The sequence below is a fragment of the Staurois parvus genome, unplaced genomic scaffold, assembly GCF_062004578.1.
Source record: "Staurois parvus isolate SC_StPar_1 unplaced genomic scaffold, SC_StPar_1.0 ptg001432l, whole genome shotgun sequence".
Classification (NCBI taxonomy): domain Eukaryota; kingdom Metazoa; phylum Chordata; class Amphibia; order Anura; family Ranidae; genus Staurois; species Staurois parvus.
The window spans coordinates 5,611,506-5,620,083 of record NW_028319228.1 but is presented as its reverse complement, the minus strand read 5'-3'; positions in this window follow the sequence as shown (position 1 = coordinate 5,620,083).

The following is an 8,578-nucleotide window of genomic DNA, read 5'->3' as shown; positions in this document are numbered from 1 at the left end:
AGAAATGACGTCACCACGCTTCTGCCCCAAGCATTGCGTCATGTACCATGTGACTTTATCAGGGATTGGAAGCATGTGACCCATTCTGTGCTTTATAGTAAATCAAATTCTGGAAATGTAACCATGGGAACCAATAAACTGGTGGCCGACATATATGTGGAGACTAGCAAATACACATCGGCGAGCAGTCCACATTTTATAGGAGACCAAGGTGAATAACATAAATGATGATGCCAGAGGGGATAAAATAGATCATAATAAAACACATACATAAATAAATTACTCCTAAAAACAATGAATAGATCTCTAATAAAAATGGCAAAGGGTTAATAACATAGCCTAAAAAACAGATGGTGTGAAATCTAAAGAGCCCCCAAATAAAAGTATATATCAGTACAAATAAATGTGTAAAAGATAAAAAATATGAAAGAAATCCATATAATGAACCTCACTCTAATAGCATACGAGAACGTGGCCATATAAAGCCAAGACCTAATAATTACTGGTAAAACAATTTACATCAAACTCAATATTCAAACCTGAAGGAATTAAAATCCACCTAGTTTCTGCCTAAGAGCATGGATTTTATTACTATCCCTCCAAAGAGGCTGGTACTTTTCAATGCCCCAGAATGACAGCAGTGAGGGATCTTGATTATGACATAACGCAGTGTTTAGAAATACTGTGTTTCTTGTAGCCTTCTTGATGTTTTGCATGTGTTCCCTCAGTCTAGGCTCACACACTCAAATCGCAGCGCATCTGTACCAAAAAGGTGCAGAACCCTTTTTTCCCGCACTTGATTTACGTCGCATGAATGTTCACACCCATGCAATTCAATTTCTGGCAATTGCATTGTGCCTTGCGATCTGTTTTGTGGTGTCATTAATTTAGCATTGACACCTGCATCAGATTGCATGGATGCCGTGCAATTGCAAAGCGGTGCAGGAAACAGGATTCACTGCTTTTCCTGCACTGCATTAGTGTGAATCAGATCTCCACAACAGTCGCTTTGTTCTGCCAATCTAGTGGAGTCCACATGGACATTAGAGGGCATAAACAACACCCTCAGTTCTGCATGGAATGTAGTCATTAATCGTATATTGTATTCCAGTAACACGAGAGGTAAACATATCTCTTCTGGTATTCATCCTTTTAGTTTCTACACAAATGTAACAACGTTTATATAGGAAGAAGCCTTTCTGATTGAAAAACAACAACTGTCTCTTTTTCGGAGGATACACTACATTTTTCGCAAGCATATTTCTTAAACTCGGTGCTTTGCGATAAGTGGACTTTGAGTATTCCAGTAAATAATCTTTCTGATTTTAAGATTGGCCAGCATTTCTTGAAAATCTTCTCAGTCTTTTTTGTATTGGCTAGTATAATCTAAAATAATAGGTAACTGATTTTCAGGGTTCTAATCTGTCGCCATACAAAATAAAACAACATTTTTGGCTTAACACACCTTGATGCATATGGAAACCCATAAATAAAAATGTGATAGATTGCAGCTTGCTAATTTTTTAATATGGTGGTTGTATTTTTGTTTTTCTGGCTTTTTATCCTTTATTTTCACCTGCTGATTTGGCCAGTAAGTTTGTTGCTTTTCAACTTCCTTTAACAGACCAAGCTGTCCAGCAAAAGTGGAGGTTAAAGGGTTGAAGCTAACCATTTAGCACTGACAGAGAGCCTACATAGGTCAGCTTCTATTCATATAGTTAAAACCTTTATCCCAAAATACAAAACACTGTTGCTGTACCTGCGTAACACCTACGGTGTTAGGTGTAAGGCAGTAATAATTTGGGGTGGTTGCCATTTTGTTTAGTTTGTTAGTCACTTCTAAAGTCATTATAAATTTCCTAGTGCACCCAACACTACCATTTTCACAGGTTGCCAATGTTACTCTTCAAGGGTGACTATGCTGCTCCTCCATAGATACAGTGGAGAAGTGATTGTAGTCCTCCTAAGACAGGAAGAGTGTTAAGACCAGAACCACAGCTGAAAATAAGGGAAAAAAATGTAAAATAGAAAACTAAACAGCCACTATATCTAAGGATTGGTTAGCCAGTATATTATTTTTTTGTTTTTGAGTTTAAATACACTTTAACAAGCTAAACAAGTACAATACAAATTATGTGGTCTGGTGCATTGGATGGCACACCTCCATCCTTTATGTTGCATAATGTATAAAAGCCAATGCCCACGGGACTTAATTGGGGTATGCTATCAATGTTTTATTAAAAATCTCCTAATATTTAAAAACATTTGTGGGTACGTATATAAAGTGGGTATAAAAAAATCAATATAACAATTGGTTTACTTCCATCAAGCACTTACTTAAGAAATAATCATGGTTTCCAACATCAGTATTAGAGTACTCAAAGAGTAGCTACTCTCTAATACTGTTTTTGGAAACTATGATTATTTCCTGAAATCGAAGTCCTTTTCAGAAGTAAAGCAATTGTTTTATGTACCTATGTATTTGTATAACCACAAATGATTTGTATATATGGTGTACCTCTTTAAAGTTATGTGGGCATTGGCTTTTGTACATTAGCTAAAGAAGTACATGCACAGAAATGTACAGACCAGTTGATGACTAGTCCTTCAGGCCCACTGGATGGATCAGACCAAGGATGGATAAGTTAAAGTGCTACTAAACCCAGGCCCCTGCATTCACTATATCCGGTCTCCCACAGTACACAGAACATGGAAGTGCAGTTATTTTAGTAACTATAAACTGTTAAATACCTTTTCTCATCAGCAGTTAGAGCAGTCTTGTGACTTCTATCAGTGTCCAGCAGAGCACTGGTTAAAGCTTGTTGGAGCAGCTTTTATTTTGCTCTAGGAGGATGCAGAACCCCTGTCCTTTGTCTGAACAGTGCTGATTGGCCCTGTGTTGATCACATGCACTCTCCCAAGAAAAAAAAAACAAAACCTCTCTAGCAATGCACACCAAACTGAGTATGTGTAGAGTGACTCCACATGATATGTCTTATTAGGAGATAAGAGGGGGACACTGGAAGAAGGGGAGGATCAGAGAAGTCAGGATCAAACAGCATTTTTACACAATGCAGAGGATTAACTCCTTAGGTTCCACAGTGAGAATAACAAGCATGCTTTACTGCATATACAGACTGATTTTACTGATGTGGATTTAGTAACACTTTAAAGTCAACTGCAGCCAAACTGAAGTGATGAAATGTTCATAGCTTCCAAATTCTTAGATTATAGAGATGAATTTGCACCATTCTGGTCACCAATCAGCTCTATGGTCAGCTGGCAGAAACACCGGCTGCATTCTCAGGTTCCCCTGATGGCACTGGACTGCGCGAGAAGGCCGTGGAAGGCAGCGGGGGAGGGGGAGCATCATATCCCACCGCTTGCAAAAGCAATCCTGAAGCTAATTAGCCACTAGGATTGATTTTACATGAAAGCTGATTACTGGCTGAAAAAAATGATACCAGGATGATGCCTGCAGCTGTAGGCATCATCCTGGTATAACCATTAAAATCCAGTGATGTACCAGTGCGTCGCTGGTCCTTGTTGGGTGTATATGTTATTTTCTTTTTTTTTGTATGCAGCCTGTGGACTGAATGAAAAAAAAGAGAAGAAATCTCTGCCAGAAAAAGTGTGTGGTATGCCCACCATTAGAATATACTGCCCTGCATCCACCCACTTCTAATGGTGGGCACACATTAGGTCACACTTTGCTACAAGTGCCAGTTCCAAGATTGAATTAAATGTCTAAATAGTGGCACGCTTGAATAAAAATTGTCCACGTATAAGTGGTACCCCATATGGATAAAGGATGACACCAAGTCCCAAACTATCTTGCCACTGCTCCCTATGTAGTCTAGGCATCCGGGGAGCTCCATGTGACTATCTATTCCCTCGTAAATCCGAAACTTATAAGTATAGCCTGTTGCCCTCTCACGGGTCTTCTACATCTTGACCCCATATCTGGCACGCTTGCTGGGGAGAAATTGTTTGAATGTAAGGCGGCCAGAAAAATTCATGAGGGACTCATCAACACAGATGTGTTGCTGGGGAGTATAGACATTTGCAAATTTTTGGTTAAAGTGATTTGTGAGGGCCTGAATTTTGTGGAGCCGGTCAAATTCAGGGTCACACCGAGGATGACAGAGTGTATTGTCGTTGAAATGCATAAACCACATTATACTCTCATATCTATGCCTGGCCATGGCAGCAGAGAAAACGGACATATGATGAATTGGGTCTGCAGACCAATACAACCGCAATACATTTCTCTTAGTAATGCCCATGTTTAGGGTTAGGCCCAAAAAAAATGTAAATTCGGAAACCGTAATGAGTTTCCATGTGACTGGTCTGGCAAGGTTTGAATTTGGGTTGGCGACGATAAATTGTTGTGCATATAAATTGCTTTGATCCACAATCAACGCATACAGATATTCCGTGAAAAACAGCTCCAAAAATCAAGGAGGTATGTGAAAGACCAAGATGTACTAGACCGCTGGTACACACCAGTTCCCCAAAAGGTAGCACGGCACTAGTACCGGCAAGTGCTAACAGAGATCAGGCCTGATTGTGTGCAATGTATCAAGTGACAGCGACCTCCTGACACTGCACTTGCTGGGGGAGAAGGGGGGGGTAAGCATAGGGGCTAAACGCAGGTGCTGGCAGGTGCCGGGGCTGATCCCGCTAAAGCTGCGTTTTTGGGGATGCTATACTAATGTTAACGCTGGTATAGTGCTGATCTGATCCAAGATATTGATCCGTTCAGACACTATACTAGCAATGGAGGTTTATTGTGCATGAGCTTGCTCCTGGCAATCAAAGGGTTAAATGTGATGAGTGGTGTACAGACGGGCAATCTGACCCTATCTGGAAAGGGCATGAAAACCACGGGAGCGCAAATCATGCATATATATATATATATGTGTGTGATTTTGCGCACCCATGCCGTCCTGTAGCAGTATTTCTGCTATAGGGCGGTCAGGAAGCGGTTACAGAAGCGGTTTGTGTTAGGTCGATGCGTTACTTTTTAATTGACAAATGCGTGGTCATCCAACACTGCACCCAAATTAAATTTACATCCTTTTTTTCCCATAAATTGAGCTTTCTTTCGGTGGTATTTGATCACCTGTGCGTTTTTTTTTTTTTTGCACTATAAAAAAAAAAGGCTGACAATTTTGAGAAAAAAAACAATATTTTGGACTTTTTGCTATAAAACATGTCCAGTAAAAAAATTTAAAAATCAAATGTCGTCATAAATTTTGGCCAAAATGTATTCTGCAAAACTCTTTGCTAAAAAATAATCCCAATACATGTAAATTAATTGGTTTAGGTGAAAGTTATAGCGTCTACAAATGGCGGGGAAGATACTGGGATTTTTTTTTATACTAATAATGGCGGCGATCAGCGACTTATGGCGGTGATCAGCGATTTATGACAGTGATCAGCAACTTATGGCGGGACTGCGGCGGACATTTTGACACGGGGGGGGACTGACTTGGGGTCACTGACATCCCTAGTGACACCAATACAGTGATCAGTGCAAAAAAACCACTGACACTGTACTAATGGCACTGGGGAGGAAGGGGTTAACTTTTTTTTAGGGAATGAAAGGGTTAACTGTGTGAGGGGAGTGTTTTACTAGGGGGTGGGGGTGTGTGCTTCACAGGAACACACTGATCCTGAGAGATAAACTCCTCCCTCAGGATCAGTGTGTTAGGAGCTGACAGTGAGCTGGCATGGAAGCTATCAGTCTGTGGCACTGCTGAGGTGTTATGGAAGACCAGGATGCTTCAAAAGAGGCCTTCAGCTCTTCTGCATTGTTTGGTCTAATGTCTCTCATCTTTCTCTTGGCAATGCCGCATAGATTCTCTATGGGGTTCAAGACAGGCGAGTTTGCTGGCCAATCAAGCACAGTAATCACACGGTCATTGAACCAGGTTTTGGTGCTTTTGGTGAAACTCGAAAAATTAGAATATTGTGCAAAAGTTAATTTATTTCAGTAATGCAACTTAAAAGGTGAAACTAATATATGAGATAGACTCATTACATGCAAAGCAAGATAGTTCAAGCCATGATTTGTCATAATTGTGATGATTATGGCTTACAGCTCAAGAAAACCCCAAATCCACAATCTCAGAAAATTAGAATATTACATGCAATCAATAAAACAAGGATTGTACATAGAACAATATCGGACCTCTGAAAAGTATAAACATGCATATGTACTCAATACTTGGTTTGGGCGCCTTTTGCAGCAATTACTGCCTCAATGCGGCGTGGCATGGAAACTATCAGCCTGTGGCACTGCTGAGGTGTTATGGAAGACCAGGATGCTTCAATAGCGGCCTTCAGCTCTTCTGCATTGTTCGGTCTCATGTCTCTCATCTTTCTCTTGGCAATGCCCCAAAGATTCTCTATGGGGTTCAGGTCAGGCGAGTTTGCTGGCCAATCAAGCACAGTAATCCCATGGTCATTGAACCAGGTTTTGGAGCTTTTGGCAGTGTGGGCAGGTGCCAAGTCCTGCTGGAAAATTAAGTCAGCATCCCCATAAAGCTCGTCTGCGGAAGGAAGCATGAAGTGCTCCAAAATCTCCTGGTAGACGGCTGCGTTGACCCTGGACTTAATGAAGCACAGTGGACCAACACCAGCAGATGATATGGCTCCCCAAATCAACACAGACTGTGGAAACTTCACACTGGACTTCAAGCATCTTGCAGTGTGTGCCTCTCCATTCTTCCTCCATACCCTGGGTCCTTGGTTTCCAAATGAGATGCAAAAGTTGCTCTCATCAGAAAAGAGGACTTTGTACCACTGAGCAACAGACCAGGTCTGTTTTTCTTTAGCCCAGGTAAGACGCTTCTGACGTTGTTTGTTGTTCAGGAGCGGCTTGACAAGAGGAATACGACATTTGAAGCCCATGTCCAGGATCCGTCTGTGTGTGGTGGCTCTTGATGCACTGACTCCAGCCTCAGTCCACTCCTTGTGAAAGTCCTTAACACTTTTGAATGGCCTTTTCCTGACAATCCTCTCCAGGCTGCGGTCATCCCTGCTGCTTTGATACAGCACTTTGGGAAAATCCAACTTCTTTTGCAATTACCTTTTGAGGCTTTCCCTCCTTATGGAGGGTGTCAATGATGGTTTTCTGCACAACTGTCAGGTCAACAGTCTCTCCCATGATTGTGATTCCTACTGAACCAGACTGAGAGACCATTTAAAGGCTCAGGAACCCTTTGCAGGTGTTATGGCTTAATTAGCTGATTAGAGTGGGACACTTTGAGCCTAGAATTTTGCACCTTTTCACAATATTCTAATTTTCTGAGATTGTGGATTTGGGGTTTTCATGAGCTGTAAGCCATAATCATCACAATTATGACAAATCACGGCTTGAACTATCTTGCTTTGCATGTAATGAGTCTATCTCATATATTCGTTGCATTACTGAAATAATTGAACTTTTGCACGATATTCTAATTTTTCGAGTTTCACCTGTATATATATATATCACAGTCCTGCAACTGGGGTTTTCTGACCCAGCTAGCAGGGACAGGAAGTAGCTGTCTGTAACCAACTAACTCTGTTGTAATTAATTATAACAGAGTTAGTTGGTTACAGACAGCTACTTCCTGTCCCTGCTAGCTGGGTCAGAAAACCCCAGTTGCAGGACTGTGATATATATATATACAGGTGAAACTCGAAAAATTAGAATATCGTGCAAAAGTTCAATTATTTCAGTAATGCAACGAATATATGAGATAGACTCATTACATGCAAAGCAAGATAGTTCAAGCCGTGATTTGTCATAATTGTGATGATTTGTGCTGGGAGCGTACTGTGCGGCATGCACAGAAACGGAAAAAGCCCAGTTCTGTGAGGCCGCATATTTGTGTGAAGTAGGCGTGAAGGGGTTAACCCCTTCACGCCTACTTCACACAAATATGCGGCCTCACAGAACTGGGCTTTTTCCGTTTCTGTGCATGTCGCACAGTGCGCTCCCAGCACAAAGGCCGGGATGTCACTGAGAGCCCAGAGAGAGGCTGAGAGTCCCGTTCTAATGATTGGGACCCAGGACTCCCGGTTCCGGGACACATGATCGCTGTGATAGCCTCTGGTTGGCTATCACAGTGATCAGACACTGTATAGCCTGCCCCCCCCTTTTTTTTTTCTCTATGAATGGAGGAGAGAGATACATTGTATCTCTCTAACTCGTTGCATAGAGAAAAAAAACTGTTTGTTAAAAAAAAGTAAATAAATATTTAAAAATAAAATAAAAAATAAAGAAAAAATACCTAGATCAAGGTTTGATCTAGTTTAGTTCCAGGGTTAGTGTTTGGGTCAAGGTCAGGGTCAAAGGTCAAAGTCAAAGGTCAGGATTGTTTTTTTAAATTGGTATCAGTGTCAATTAGTGTCAGTGTCAGTGTGTTTTAGGTAAAAAAAAAAAAACCCAAAAAACAAAATGCACATTATTGTTTCTGGGCTGTACTGTGGGAAAATTTATTTTGGGTTGTTCTTTGGTGGTAGGTTATGGCAGTAACAAGAAACACACAGCTAAATTAAAAAAAATAATATTTTTTTTACTATT